The 16,720-nt window shown below is 44.6% G+C and overlaps 1 pseudogene; it reads right to left on the bottom strand.

Annotated features, from left to right (window-relative positions):
* Positions 1–413: 413 nt before the first annotated feature.
* Positions 414–530, bottom strand: LOC126093131 (5S ribosomal RNA; annotated as a pseudogene).
* Positions 531–16,720: the final 16,190 nt, after the last annotated feature.

The raw sequence follows: 16,720 nt of genomic DNA, 5'->3' as shown, positions 1-16,720 counted from the left end.
AATGTCATCAGTCCCTAAGCTTGCACACTACTTGACCTATATTATCCTAAGGACAAACACACACACCCATGCCCGAGGGAGGACTCGAACCTCCGCCGGGACCAGCCGCACACTCCATGACTGCAGCGCCTAAGAAAGGAGAGCTTAGCACGGTATGGTCATGTTAACTGTGTTATAGGAGGAAAATTTATGGTACATTTGGCGAATATGAAGCACTCCGTCTTCAGGCCACGAGTGGCCTACCGTGACCATCCGACCGCCGTGTCATCCTCCGAGGAGGGTGCGAATACGAGGGGCGTGGGGTCAGCACACCGCTCTCCCGGTCGTTACGATGGTATTCGTGAACGAAGCCGATACTATTCGGTCGAGTAGCTCCTCAATTGGCATCACGAGGCTGAGTGAAGCCCGAAAAATGGCAACAGCGCATGGCGGCTGTGCGGTCACCCATCCAAGTACCGGCCACGCCCAACAGCGCTTAACTTCGGTGATCTCACGGGAACCGGTGTATCCACTGCGGCAAGGCCGTTGCCGCATCTGGTGAATATGGAAGAAACTTTTGGTTTTGACTGGAGGTGGCCGATTTTCTACAACAAAGTTGGATTCACTGTAGAATACCAAGGAAGAAAAGGGGAGCGTCAGTGGAATGTAGCAGACATTTATGCTAGGTTTGCAGATTCTAGATACATGTTACACAATTGACACCTCTCATTTCGTTACTGGATTTACAAATCACACTTTCAACTTAAAAATGCGAATAATCAACCTGTGACCCTTTCCCAGTGTCCAGTCTAAAACGCAAGATCTGCAGACAAACGTAAGAAAATAGAAGACGTCAAGACGTCTGTGAAATACACGGTACATTCACATTCACAACGGATGTTCGACCTCAGTGTGCAATAACCACTTACAGACGACAGGTGGCAGCACTAGTAGTGGAGGGTATATAAAGCGAGTCGGTGGGAAGGGGGGTGTGAGGTGGACGCGTAAAACAAAGCAGTCGTTGTCGTAATGCGGAAACGGAGCGATTTATATGACGACCAAAAGGGCAATGATGGAAACATTTACGAAATGGCTAAGTTTGTAAATCGTTCGCGCTCCGCATTGCTTAAAGTATACCGTGCATGGGAAAATGGCGCTATACAAAACCGATGCTGAGACAGCTGTGGTGCACAATGACCGTGAAGGTGTGTACGCGCGGATAGACGTGCAGCTGTGAAGCAGCTGACCGCCCTGATGAACCAAGGGGCTACGAACTGCGTCTCCTCAAAGATCGTTCAGCGAGCGTTGCTGCGTATGGGTTTCTGGAGCAGTCACGTCGTTCATGCACCCATGCTGACTGCTGTTCATCGGCGACGTGGAATGGAATTTGCTCGACAATATCACAACTGGACGTCCATTGAGTAGCGACAGGGGCCTTTTCAGATGAATCACGTTTTATGCTCCATCGGTCAGGTGGCCGTTGACTTGTACGAGTGAAATGTCTGAAAGTAAAAACCCTGCAAGCGTAATGATTTGGAGAGTGTTTTCGTGGCACTTCCAGTGTGATGGCGTTAGTCTGGAAGGCACAATGGATCAACACAAGTACGTATCCATCCTTGGGGACCATGTCCACTCTTACCCGCATTTTGTTTTCCTCGGATCAAAAATGTTCAAATCTGTGTGAAATCTTATGGGACTTAACTGCTAAGGTCATCAGTTCCTAAGCTTACGTGTCTACTTAATCTAAACTATCCTAAGGACAAACACACACACACCCATGCCCGAGGGAGGACCTCCGCCGGCTCTCCTCGGATCGATGGGATCTATAAGCAGTACACTGCAACGTGTCACACAGCTCGCACTATACGCGCGTGGATCGAAGAGCACTAGAATGAGTTACCGCATTTCCCTGGCCACCAAACGCCATTGATTTAAACCCAATCGAGAATCTTTTGGACCACCTCGATCGGGATGTTCGCGTCATGGATCCTCAAACGAGAAAGCTGGAGCAGTTGGCAACGGCACTGGAGTCGGCATACCTCCTCCCCCCTCACCCCCTACTCCTGTCGATATCTTCCAGAAACTCACTGTCTCTTCCTGCACGTATCGCAGCGGTCCACGATGCAAAAGTTGGTTATTCAGGTTTTTGAGAGCTGGTCACATTAACGTCACTGGACAGTGTATATTTTATAAGAGTATGTAAAGTATTATGAAGACGCAATGACAGTTTCTGTCTCATGGACTAAAATATTACCCCAATCGACTGCAGCGTCATAAAGGTGGCACACTACAGATGACAGAGTGGCATGAAGTTAACTACATGCACGGATATGAAATGATTAGCGTTTCAGCGCAACAGCAACAAGCAACGAAGAGTGATACCATCTACATATTACGCAGCCGGTGTCTCATTGAGAAATCGCGTTCGAAAATTGGTTGTTTGTGAGAAGCGAGTGTTATGTCTCGTGTAATATGGAGATAAGTGTCCGATTTTTTACTGTGGCAGCGTCACTGTGCATCGGACACTACTTTATCGTTCAGCGGAACTGTTGCTAGAGTTGGTCGGATTCCCACTTTCGTTTTGCGAATATGAAGTAGATGACAAGTTTTTTCATGTGAACATTCTCCACAGCAGGCATGTAAAAATTTGTTTTGTAAATAAAACTGCCTTTCCGTGCAGCTAGTTAATTTATTTTTCCCATACGCGTTCGCCATCTCCTGTTCTAAGCCATCATCAGTGGGATCTACAACTATACAGTTTTGTTAATTTTGGATTATTAAACAGTTCATACCGCAATTTTTTTTTTGTAAAAAAAAGTAATTACTTACGATTTGCATATGTGCGTTTCGTCACATCTGGTCTGGAGGTCGCACTACCACTTTCATCACTGACATACAGGGTGAGTCACCTAACGTTACCGCTGGATATATTTCGCAAACCACATCAAATACTGACGAATCGATTCCACAGACCGAACGTGAGGAGCTGGGCTAGTGTAATTGGTTAATACAAACCATAAAAAAATGCACGGAAGTATGTTTTTAACACAAACCTACGTTTTTTTAAATGGATCCCCGTTAGTTTTGTTAGCACATCTGAACATATAAACAAATACGTAATCAGTGCCGTTTGTTGCATTGTAAAATGTTAATTACATCCGGAGATATTGTAACCTAAAGTTGACGCTTGAGTACCACTCCTCCGCTGTTCGATCGTGTGTATCGGAGAGCACCGAATTACGTAGGGATCCAAAGGGAACGGTGATGGACCTTAGGTACAGAAGAGACTGGAACAGCACATTACGTCCACATGCTAACACCTTTTTATTGGTCTTTTTCACTGACGCACATGTACATTACCATGAGGGCTGAGGTAAACGTACACACGTGGTTTCCGTTTTCAATTACGAAGTGGAAAAGAGTATGTCCCACTGGAAACGCGTCGACGTATGTGGTATTAGCATGATGGTGCACCTGCACATTCCGCAATTAACACTAGGCTGACCCTTGACAGGATGCTCGACGGGCGTTTCATAGGACGTGGAGGACGCATAAATTGGCCAGCCCGTTCTCCTGATCTTACGCCTCTGGACTTCTTTCTGTGGGGTATGTTAAAGGAGAATGTGTACCGTGATGTGCCTACAGCCCCAGAGGATATGAAACAACGTATTGTGGCAGCCTACGGCGACATTACACCAGATGTACTGCGGCGTGTACGACATTCATTACGCCAGAGATTGCAATTGTGTACAGCAAATGATGGCCACCACATTGAACATCTATTGGCTAGACATGTCGGGACACACTCTATTCCACTCCGTAATTGAAAACGGAAACCACGTGTGTACGTTTACCTCAGCCCTCATGGTAATGTACATGTGCGTCAGTGAAAAAGACCAATAAAAAGGTGTTAGCATGTGGACGTAATGTGCTGTTCCAGTCTCTTCTGTACCTAAGGTCCATCACCGTTCCCTTTGGACCCCTACGTAATTCGGTGCTCTCCGATACACACGATCGAACAGCGGGGGAGTGGTACTCAAGCGTCAACTTTAGGTTACAATATCTCCGGATGTAATTAACATTTTACAATGCAACAAACGGCACTGATTACGTATTTGTTTTATATGTTCAGATGTGCTAACAAAAGTAACGGGGTTCCATTTAAAAAAACGTAGGTTTGTGTTAAAAAACATACTTCCGTGCATTTTATGGTTTGTATTAACCAATTACACTAGCCCCTCTCCTCACGTTCGGTCTGTGGAATCGATTCGTCAGTATTTGATGTGGTTTACGAAATATATCCAGCGGTAATGTTAGGTGACTCACTCTGTATAATCACATCTTTGTGTTCTGGCCTTCCTCACACCGCTCACCGTGTTTCTCACTCTTTTTTGTGGTGGACTCGATACAACTATTTCGTCGTACACTGTTTTTCGCAACGTAAATATTGCGACTCCATTACGTGTTTCATCTTCTTTTGTATGTTTACCTATTTTCTGCCAACCTAACGAAGTATATGTTTGAGACTAACTTCTATTTATGATGTTTATACTGTGTGTGTGTATGAGTGAGAGAGAGAGGCACATAGGGCCGACGAGTTTTTTTTTTTGGCGGGGGGGGGGGGGGGTGTATTAGCTGTTAGGGAGTGGCTGAAAACTTTGGTGACAGCTGATTTGACTTTTCGCTTCAATATTTTGTTCAGGGGTTCATGGACGAATGAGTGTAAAGGTGTTGGGTTCTATTAATATTACATTAATACTTTTTGCGAACGTTATTCTATTATTTCATCTATTAGTGTAAATAATGAATTGCTTGGCATGTGTACTTTGTCATTCAACAACTTTTCCCCTCTGCTTTGGTTTTCTGTATGAGGTAATTTTCTTGCACGGTTAGGAGGTGTTTTTTATTGTTGATTCTAATTATTTTCATGTCATCTTCAAATCAAATGGCTCTGAGCACTATGGGACTTAACATCTGAGGTCATAAGTCCCCTAGAACTTAGAACTACCTAACTAACGTAAGGACATCACACACATCCAAGCCCGAGGCAGGATTCGAACCTGCGACCGTAGCGGTCACGCAGTTCCAAACTGAAGCGCCTAGAACCGCTCGGCCACACCGGGCGGCATGTCATCTTCTCTAGTGGTTGGTGTTGTGGTCATGTTCTCTTAGGTCTTCTGCAAATGTGGAGTGGTTTGTCCCGTATTTCCAGGCTCTCATGTGTTCCTTGTATCTGACATCAAATGCTCTACCTGTTTGTCCTATGTATGTGCGTTCACAAGTGTTACACTGTAGTTGATAAATACCTGCTTTCTGGTGTATGTCTCTGTTTTTTGTCAGTTTTGTGGTGTATTTTTGTATAGAATTGCCTGTTGTATATGCTGTGTTTATTCCCTGTTTTGTAAATGTTGGTGATATTACGGGTGTTTTCTTTCATCTTTTTCTGCTTATCCTGTGTAGTTTTTATGGGACTGCGTGTTTGTGTTTGGTCCTGTTGTGTTGTTGTCTGTGGTTTGGAGATTTGTGCTTCCTGCCGCCGTTGGATAAGCAGCTGCAGCAGCAAGTCGTATACTCCTAGCTCACTCATTTGTTACATAGTTTAATTCTTAATTTCTTTGCGTGTTTTTGGTACTTGCATTGTTTAATTCATAAATTTCGGGCGTATTATAGTATTTGAGAGTTGTAGCATCGCGTTTTAGTACCCGAATAGTGTAAAATCGCGTAGTCTCCTTCCGCCGCCGAGCAGTGCGTCAGCAGTGCGCAAGTAGCAGCATTACTGCATTTACTAGGCAACCTTGTATTTTAATAACCGTTTAAATTTTGTCGATTTGTTTGCGCTCTCTGTAGATTAGTTCAGACGTTCTTTGCACAACAGTTTTTAGCATGGATAGGGACTGCAACTGCTGTGTTCGGATGCAGGCTGAGTTGGCGTCCCTTCGCTCCCAGCTTCAGGCAGTCACACAGCTTGAGGCTGTTGCCAATGGGCATCACTGTGGGGGTCCGGATGGGGGTTTGTCGGAGACGGCCAGCTTGTCCCACGCATCCCCCTATCGGACCAGGACTGTGGTTGCCCGGGATACTTCCCGCATTGAGGCTGATCCCTCACCTGTGGTAGAGTGGGAGGTCGTCTCAAGGTGTGGCAGGGGGCGAAAGACATTCCGGAGGGCTGAACGGAAGGCCTCTCCAGTTTGTCTGACGAACCAGTTTCAGGCTCTGTCTCAGGCTGATACTGATCTTCGGCCTGACATGGCTGCTTGTCCTGTTCCAGAGGTTGCCCCTCAGTCTGCAAGATCCGGGCGGTCGCAGAGGGTGGGCTTACTGGTAGTTGGGAGCTCCAACGTCAGGCGAGTAATGGGGCCCCTTAGGGATATGGCAGCAAGAGAGGGAAAGAAAACCAATGTGCACTCGCTGTGCATAGCATACCGGGGGGAGTCATTCCAGATGTGGAAAGGGTCCTTCCGGATGCCATGAAGGGTACAGGGTGCACCCATCTGCAAGTGGTCGCTCATGTCGGCACCAATGATGTGTGTCGCTATGGATCGGAGGAAATCCTCTCTGGCTTCCGACGGCTATCTGATTTGGTGAAGACTGCCAGTCTCGCTAGTGGGATGAAAGCAGAGCTCACCATCTGCAGCATCGTCGACAGGACTGACTGCGGACTTTTGGTACAGAGCCGAGTGGAGGGTCTGAATCAGAGGCTGAGACGGTTCTGCGACCGTGTGGCCTGCAGATTCCTCGACTTGCGCCATAGGGTGGTGGGGTTTCGGGTTCCGCTGGATAGGTCAGGAGTCCACTACACGCAACAAGCGGCTACACGGGTAGCAGGGGTTGTGTGGCGTGGGCTCGGCGGTTTTTTAGGTTAGATGGCCTTGGACAAGTACAGAAAGGGCAACAGCCTCAACGGGTGCGGGGCAAAGTCAGGACATGCGGGGACCAAGCAGCAATCGGTATTGTAATTGTAAACTGTCGAAGCTGCGTTGGTAAAGTACCGGAACTTCAAGCGCTGATAGAAAGCACCGAAGCTGAAATCGTTATAGGTACAGAAAGCTGGTTGAAGCCAGAGATAAATTCTGCCGAAATTTTTACAGAGGTACAGACGGTGTTTAGAAAGGATAGATTGCATGCAACCGGTGGTGGAGTGTTCGTCGCTGTTAGTAGTAGTTTATCCTGTAGTGAAGTAGAAGTGGATAGTTCCTGTGAATTATTATGGGTGGAGGTTACACTCAACAACCGAGCTAGGTTAATAATTGGCTCCTTTTTCCGACCTCCCGACTCAGCAGCATTAGTAGCAGAATAACTGAGAGAAAATTTGGAATACATTTCACATAAATTTTCTCAGCATGTTATGGTCTTAGGTGGAGATTTCAATTTACCAGATACAGACTGGGACACTCAGATGTTTAGGACGGGTGGTAGGGACAGAGCATCGAGTGACATTATACTGAGTGCACTATCCGAAAATTACCTCGAGCAATTAAACAGAGAACCGACTCGTGGAGATAACATCTTGGACCTACTGATAACAAACAGACCCGAACTTTTCGACTCTGTAAGCGCAGAACAGGGAATCAGTGATCATAAGGCCGTTGCAGCATCCCTGAATATGGAAGTAAATAGGAATATAAAAAAAGGGAGGAAGGTTTATCTGTTTAGCAAGAGTAATAGAAGGCAGATTTCAGACTACCTAACAGATCAAAACGAAAATTTCTGTTCCGACACTGACAATGTTGAGAGTTTATGGAAAAAGTTCAAAGCAATCGTAAAATGCGTTTTAGACAGGTACGTGCCGAGTAAAACTGTGAGGGACGGGAAAAACCCACCGTGATACAATAACAAAGTTAGGAAACTACTGCGAAAGCAAAGAGAGCTTCACTCAAAGTTTAAACGCAGCCAAAACCTCTCAGACAAACAGAAGCTAAACGATGTCAAAGTTAGCGTAAGGAGGGCTATGCGTGAAGCGTTCAGTGAATTCGAAAGCAAATTTCTATATACCGACTTGACAGAAAGTTCTAGGAAGTTCTGGTCTTACGTTAAATCAGTAAGTGGATCGAAACAGCATATCCAGACACTCCGGGATGATGAAGGCATTGAAACAGAGGATGACACGCGTAAAGCTGAAATACTAAACACCTTTTTCCAAAGCTGTTTCACAGAGGAAGACCGCACTGCAGTTCCTTCTCTAAATCCTCGCACAAACGAAAAAATGGCTGACATCGAAATAAGTGTCCAAGGAACAGAAAAGCAACTGGAATAACTCAACAGAGGAAAGTCCACTGGACCTGACGGGATACCAATTCGATTCTACACAGAGTACGCGAAAGAACTTGCCCCCCTTCTAACAGCGTGTACCGCAAGTCTCTAGAGGAACGGAAGGTTCCAAATGATTGGAAAAGAGCACGGGTAGTCCCAGTCTTCAAGAAGGGTCGTCGAGCAGATGCGCAAAACTATAGACCTATATCTCTGACGTCGATCTGTTGTAGAATTTTAGAATATGTTTTTTGCTCGAGTATCATGTCGTTTTTGGAAACCCAGAATCTACTATGTAGGAATCAACATGGATTCCGGAAACAGCGATCGTGTGAGACCCAACTCGCTTTATTTGTTCATGAGACCCAGAAAATATTAGATACAGGATCCCAGGTAGATGCTATTTTCCTTGACTTCCGGAAGGCGTTCGATACAGTTCCGCACTGTCGCCTGATAAACAAAGTAAGAGCCTACGGAATATCAGACCAGCTGTGTGGCTGGACTGAAGAATTTTTAGCAAACAGAACACAACATGTTGTTATCAATGGAGAGACGTCAACAGACGTTAAAGTAACCTCTGGCGTGCCACAGGGGAGTGTTACGGGACCATTGCTTTTCACAATATATATAAATGACCTAGTAGATAGTGTCGGAAGTTCCATGCGGCTTTTCGCGGATGATGCTGTAATATACAGAGAAGTTGCAGCATTAGAAAATTGTAGCGAAATGCAGGAAGATCTGCAGCGGATAAGCACTTGGTGCAGGGAGTGGCAATTGACCCTTAACATAGACAAATGTAATGTATTGATAATACATAGAAAGAAGGATCCTTTATTGTATGATTGTATGATAGCAGAACAAACACTGGTAGCAGTTACTTCTGTAAATTATCTGGGAGTATGCGTGCGGAACGATTTGAAGTGGAATAATCATATAAAATTAATTGTAGGTAAGGCGGGTACCAGGTTGAGATTCATTGGGAGAGTCCTTAGAAAATGTAGTCCGTCAACAAAGGAGGTGGCTTACAAAACACTCGTTCGACCTATACTTGAGTATTGCGCATCAGTGTGGGATCCGTACCATATCGGGTTGATGGAGGAGATAGAGAAGATCCAAAGAAGAGCGGCGCGTTTCGTCACAGGGTTATTTGGTAACCGTGATAGCGTTACGGAGATGTTTAACAAACTCAAGTGGCAGACTCTGCAAGAGAGGCGCTCTGCATCGCAGTGTAGCTTGCTCGCCAGGTTTCGAGAGGGTGCGTTTCTGGATGAGGTATCGAATATATTGCTTCCCCCTACTTATACCTCCCGAGGAGATCACGAATGTAAAATTAGAGAGATTAGAGCACGCACGGAGGCTTTCAGACAGTCGTTCTTCCCGCGAACCATACGCGACTGGAACAGGAAAGGGAGGTAATGACAATGCCACGTAAAGTGCCCTCCGCTACACACCGTTGGGTGGCTTGCGGAGTATAAATGTAGATGTAGATGTAGATGTATTTTACTTTTAATTTTGTTGTTTAGTTTTGTCACTTTGTTATTATTGTAACTATTATTTTGTGCTATCTGCATTATTGTGTCCAGTTGTTTTTGGTAGCTTTCTTTGGTGAGTGGTACTGTATTGAGTATATGGAGCCTGTGTCGAAGTGCTGGTTGCTTTTGTGCGTGTGGGTGGTTCGAGGGCTTGGGAAGAAAATGTCTGTTGCTGTGGGTTTACGGTAAATTTCAAACATATGCTTATTGTTTTGTTTTTTGATTGTTATATCCAGAAAGTTAATTTGGTAGTTCTGTTCCAATTGTGAATTTTATGTTTTTATGCATCTTGTTTATGCCAGTATGTAGTTTTTCAATTTTTGTTTGTGGCTCATCTATTAAGCAAAGGATGTCATCCATATACCTGAACCAATATAATATGTTGTATTCTTTCGCTACTATTTTTGTGAAAATGATCTGTTCAATGTGGTTTACAAAAATATTTGCTATGGCATCTGAAACTGGGGACCCCATTGGTAATCCATCTTATTGTAAATAAAATTCATTATTGATTTGGAAGTAATTTTGTTCTGTTATGAGCGTTATTAGTGTGCGTGTTTCCTTAATCTGTTCATCAAAGAGTTGACTATAAGTTTTCAGGTTCTTATCTATAATTTCTATTGTTTCTGGTACTGGTATGTTGGAATACATGCTTCCTATACCAAATGAGAAGAGTGTTGCTGTGTCTGGGATTTTTATATCATTTATTTGTTGTATTACCTGTGTAGTGTTTTTAATGGTTGTGTCTTCTTGTACTTTGAAATTTTCAGACAATAATTTTAACATGTATCCTGCAAGCTTGTAAGTGTGAGATTCCCCGGAATCCAGTATTGACCTCACAGGAAGATTCGGTTTGTGGAATTTTGGTTGGCTTTGGAGGATCGGTACAGTGGGATTGATCTGTGTCAACTTTCTTTTCTCTGTTTTATCCAGTATGATGCCAATATTTCTCTCTCTCTCACTCATACACACAAACGGTATAAACATCATAAATAGAAGTTAGTCTCGAACATATACTTCGTTAGGTTGGCAAGAAATAGGTAAACATGCCAAAGAACATGAAACACATAATGGAGTCACAATATTTACGTTGTGAAAAACAGTTTACGACGAAACGGTTGTATCGAGTGACAAAAGAACAATAGTCCACCACAAAAAAGAGTGAGAAACATGGTGAACAGTGTGAGGAAGGCCAGAACACAAAGATATGATTATATGGCATTGATAAAAGTGGTAGTGAGACCTCCAGACCAGATGTGACGAAACGCAGCTCAGCAAATCGTAAGTAATTACTTTTTTACAAAAAAAAAAAATCGTGGCATGAACTATTTAATAATCTAAAACTAACAAAACTGTATCGTTATAGATGCCAATGATGATGCCTTAGAACAGGAGATGGAGAAACGCGTATGGGAAAAACAAAGTAACTAGCAGCAGGAAAAGGCAGTTTTATTTACGAAACAAGTATGAAGTAAATGGTTCGAGGACGGCCATACTCAACTTCATTCAGCGTTTCAATGGTTCTGAATGACTATTGATGGAATGCTGTTAACAGTTCAGCCGTAGAGAATCGTAGAGCAACGTCCTGTACCTTGAGGCTAAAATGGCCTTGTCTGCAGTTTACACGGACAATGGGACAATATTTGGAAAACCACACACTGTAAGCATGGCCACCGCTGCTGCAGCTGCCCCTGACAGGGTAGTAGAGAGAGGAGCGCCTACAGCGTTGCGCCCAACGACAATACTGGATCCAAGAAAGACAGCTCGACATGGTTCTGCTTACTGCATCGTTACGGGTCCCGCAGCGTCTCATAGTGACAAAGAGAACGAGAGTTATCAAACTGCATTCTTCAACATCATACCAGTTCAGCAGCACAGTTACACTGTGTACACAATACGGTCCTTTGGCTCGCACAGCCAGCAGTGTAACATCTGCGACGTGTTAAGGCCGATTTTGTTGCCTTATCTTCGAGGCCTCCATGACGTTATCTTTCAAGAAAAGAATACAAGATTGCATTTAGTCTTGTTCTAGCGACCTGCTTCCGTAACGTGCTTTTGACTGTTACCTATACTGTCCGCAGCTCGTGGTCGTGCGGTAGCGTTCTCGCTTCCCGCGCCCGGGTTCCCTGGTTCGATTCCCGGCGAGGTCAGGGATATTCTCTGCCTCGTGATGACTGGGTATTGTGTGCTGTCCTTAGGTTAGTTAGGTTTAAGTAGTTCTAAGTTCTAGGGGACTGATGACCATAGATGTTAAGTCTCATAGTGCTCAGAGCCATTTGGACCATTTTGTTACCTATACTAGGAAAATTTCAAGCTTGCTCACCCATGAGAACGTATGATCATGGATTGCCTAGAGACGTGCTCGTTATCACTGGTCAGCGACTGGAAATTTAATCTCATGTTATTCCTACTATACACACAGTAAATAAAGTTTCTTTCTCTGCTACCCTTCAAGGTGCAGTAATTTTAAGGGACAGCACTGCGGTAGGATCTAAAAAAATAAAAATAAAAACTGTCTGAACAGGTCTTGGAGGTCACACGGTTCCGACCGACCGCCGTGTCATCCTTAGTCCGTAGGAATCACTGGATGCGGATACGGATAGGCATGTCGTCAGCACACCGCTATCCTAACCGTTATCAGTTTCCGTGATCGGTGCCGCTACTTCTCTATCAAGTAGCTCATCAATTGGCCCCACAAGGGCTGAGTGCATCCCGCTTGCTAACTGCTCTCGGCAGACACGGACAGCTTAACTTTGGTGATCGGATGGGAAGCTGTGTTACCACTGCAGCAAGGCCTTTGGCGGATAAAGCTGAAGGCTCACGCAAACTTATTCCTAGTCTCATTAAAAGGAGCACTAAAATTGTATCACTAAACATACATAGTATCACCTGGACTTTTACAAATTATGTTTTTACTCTGGTCGCCACGGGTATTAAAAACTGATTTTATAGTTCGTAAAGCCTACACATACACTGTTGGATCAAAAGTATACGGGCAGCCACATGCATTATCACTACCTAATGAAACGTACACTATGTGATCAAAAGCATCCGGACACCCCCATAAACAAATGTTTTTCATGTTACCTGCATTGTACTGCCACCTACTGCCAGGTACGCCATATCAACGACCTCAGTAGTCATTAGACACGTGAGAGAGCAGAATGGGGCTCTCCGCGGAACTCACGGACTTCGAACGTGGTCAGGTGATTAAGTGTCACTTGTGTCATACGTCTGTACGCCAGATTTCCACATTCCTAAACATTCCAAGGTCTACTGTTTCTGATGTGATAGTGAAGTGGAAACGTGAAGGGAGACATACAGCAAAAAAGCGTACAGGCCGACCTCGTCTGTTGACTGATAGAGACAGCCGACAGTTGAAGAGGGTCGTAATGTGTAATAGGCAGGCATCGATCCAGACCATCACACAGGAATTCTATACTGCATCAGAATCCACTGCAAGTACTTTGACAGTTAGGCGGGAGGTGAGAAAACTTGGATTTCATGGTCGAGCGCCTGCACATCACGCCCGTGAATGACAAATAGTGCCTCGCTTGGTGTAAGGAGCCTAAACAATGAACGATTGAGCAGTGGAAAAACGTTGTGTGGAGTGACGAATCACGGTACACAATGTGGTGATCCGATGGAAGGGTGTGGGTAAGACGAATGCCCGGTGAACGTCATTTGCCAGCTTGTCTAGTGCCGACAGTAAAATCAGAGGCGGTGGTATTATGGTGTGATCATGTTTTTCATGGAGGGGGCTTGCACCCCTTGTTGTTTTGCCTGGCACTATCTCAGCACAGGCCTACATTGATGTTTTAAGCACCTTCTTGCTTCCCACTGTTGAAGAGTAATTCTGGGATGGGGATTCCATCTTTTAACAAGATCGAGCATCTGCTCATAATGGACGGCCTGTGGCGGAGTGGTTGCACGACAGTAACATCGCTGTAATGGACTGGCCTGCACGGATTCCTGACCTGAAGCCTATAGAACACCTTTGAGATGTTTTGGAGCGCCGACTCCGTGCCAGGTCTCACCGACCGACATCGATACCTCTCCCCAGTCCAGCACTCCGTGAAGAATGGGCTGCCATTCCCCAAGAAGCCTTCCAGCACCTGACTGAACACTATGTGATCAAAATGACTTACAAGTTCGTGGCGCCCTCCATCGTTAATGCTGAAATGCAGTATGGTTTGCCGACTCTTAGCCTGCGAGAGTGGAAGGTGTCATCAAGGCTAAGGGTCGGCAACACCATACTGAATTTCAGCATTACAGATGGAGGGCGTCACGAACTTGCAAGTTATTTTGATCAAATAGTGTATATGGATAACCCTTTTTAAGGCAGAAATGACCACTAGATCCCATGAGAGCCGGACCCTACGGAATAAAAAGAGGCGATGAGTACTGAGTTGTCAGAAGACAAGCAGTAACAACACAATGAGGAGAGATCAATGACATCGAACGTGAACTAGTCACTGGACGACAACTGAATAACAGATCGATCAGACACACTTCAACCCTCCCTAACTGCCCAGGTCAGCTGCTAAACAAATATCAAATAGACCTCATGTACTGAGGGTCAGGGAGCAGCTCCTCATACACCAATGTAAATGAGCGTATGGCGTCATCGGCCGGGAGGCCCTTATTCGGGGAAGTTCGGCCGCCAAGTGCAAGTCTTAGTTCACATTTTTGTAGTCATAGCTAAGCAGATCTTGAGGTGGTGTAAAAAGTAGCGCCAGTGGACAGTGGACGACCAGAAACGAGTGATTTTTCAGTGATAATTCATGTGGGCAATCCGATGGAAGCGTTTGAGTTGGCCGATTCATGGAGTAGCTTAAAACTATCACGTTTAGTACCAACAACAGTATGGAGGGGGCCATATTAAAGTATGACACGTCTTTCGTTGTTGAAGTGTGGTACCTGTATTGCGCTTAAGATATCGCCAAAAGCAAAAGAATATGAATATGCCTTACAATGTTGTGTACTGTGTACAGTTCGGAGACAGTTTTTAGACAATAACATTTCTGAAACGGACTGGCCTGCCCAGTGTCTCGACGTGAACCAAATGGTACACCTTTGTCGACGTCGCTCCAGACTTCAGCTTCCAATATGACTACTTTCTCTGGTTTCGGCTGTTGAGAAGAATGCGCTGTCATTTCTCCACAGACATTCTGACACCTCATTGAACGTGATCCCAACAGAGCCGTCATAAAGGTGAAGGGGTGGTTACAGCCCTTATTAACTTCCACTAATGGGTGCCGGGATACTTCGATAAGATAGTATATTAAACGAGATAAAAATCTAAAGTTGCAGCAGACTAAACACTCTGCAACTAGTGATTATCGTTCAGATGTCTCTAAGCACTATGGGACTTAACATCTGAGGTCATCAGTCCCCTAGGCTTAGAACTGCTTAAACCTAACTAACCTAAGGACATCACACACATCCATGCCCGAGGCAGGCTTCAATCCTCCGACCGTAGCAGCAACGCGGTTTCGGACTGAAGCACCTAGAACCGCTCGGCTACACCGGCCGGCACTAGTGATTAAAAAGGAAATAAATTTCCTGCATGAGTCAGTGATTATGGTGAATATTTTGTGAAAAAGGCTGTCTAGATACTTTAATAAATTTCTTTATTTATTACACCGTTTTTGCTACCGCCATCAGACACCAAAAATTTTAGAACTTGCAAAAAAAGAAAACGCCACAATTGGGCATAAGTTCATAATACTGACACTGAAGCTTTATTTTGCCAGTTATAATGTTTTTACATTTGATTTTGGCAGTAGCCGATACGGCATACTGAATAAAGAGTTTTGTTATTCACAAAAAGGCTCTGCAACTGTAATGTGATCACAGTCGCGAATTACACAGCTGAAGCTTGGTGGCGATAGATGGCGCATGCTGCCTACCTCACTCAAAGCTGACTGCGTACGTCCCGTGTATCCGAAAACGGATGGCAGAACTAGCCCAAGTATGCATGCATGACTCCAGAAAACATAGACCTTCACTCTTATAAATGGCAGTCACTGCACCGCTCTTCATCCAAGCTAGAGATTCTCCATCTCCCAAAGAGAACTCTTACGTTATGAAAGCAATTCTATTAATGCGAAAAAGAGGAGGAATAGAAAGATAGAAATACGAGAGCAGTGGTTCATAAAAGTACATATAACTGCTGCGTTTTTGACCTGCTACAAATCAGAGACTGTATTGTCTTATATCGGTGTTATGACGACAAGCTGAGAGACTAACAGCAACTTTCAACATTGTGTGCTGTTACACACAACCGCCTATTACAGTCACGCGAAACGGTCCAGCTAGGGAGTTTTCTTTATGTAAATGTTAACTGACATCAAAATAAAACGATACGTATCAAATGGAACACTTTGATATCTCTGTATAAACACAACTTACTCCTTTAAGTCAACACTCGTCAAGTCCGTTCTTTGTCACCCTAGCTCTATCCCACCAGGTTATAAAGATTCTCGGTTTTCAATGGTCTAGCTAAGAAAAGCTTGGCGCTCTCGGAAAGAATCGTAACAGTGCTTCACACCCCATAAACTAAAAAGACTGCCATGAAAATTACCTTAATACTACCTTCTCCTGTAGTCCACAGAACGCTCAGGGTTAAACTCACAACTTCACTGTGAGGAAACGGGCTCTGTCTTCCTCACTTGAAACAGTCCGAAAAAAAATACATATTAAGGCCTTCAGTCTTTCTTTGGTTTTTGCCTCAGTCTTTGGTTTTGCAATTGGACCTGACCCGTCTTTCGTAATAGCCGTCCATTATAGGCTGGTACCTTCTGAGAGAACTAATGACCGTCTTGACACGTTTAGCGTATACAGCACTTGGAGCACTTGGGTTTTAAACACATAAGCTGCGCGCATCTCTACTTCCTCCAGTGCCAAAAGGGATTTGTTCGTATCTCATGTGCAAGAGAAAGAGATGCTACTGCACAAAG

This window comes from Schistocerca cancellata, chromosome 7 (assembly GCF_023864275.1).
Source record: "Schistocerca cancellata isolate TAMUIC-IGC-003103 chromosome 7, iqSchCanc2.1, whole genome shotgun sequence".
Taxonomy (NCBI): Eukaryota; Metazoa; Arthropoda; class Insecta; order Orthoptera; family Acrididae; genus Schistocerca; species Schistocerca cancellata.
This window is presented reverse-complemented; position numbering and strand designations above follow the sequence as displayed.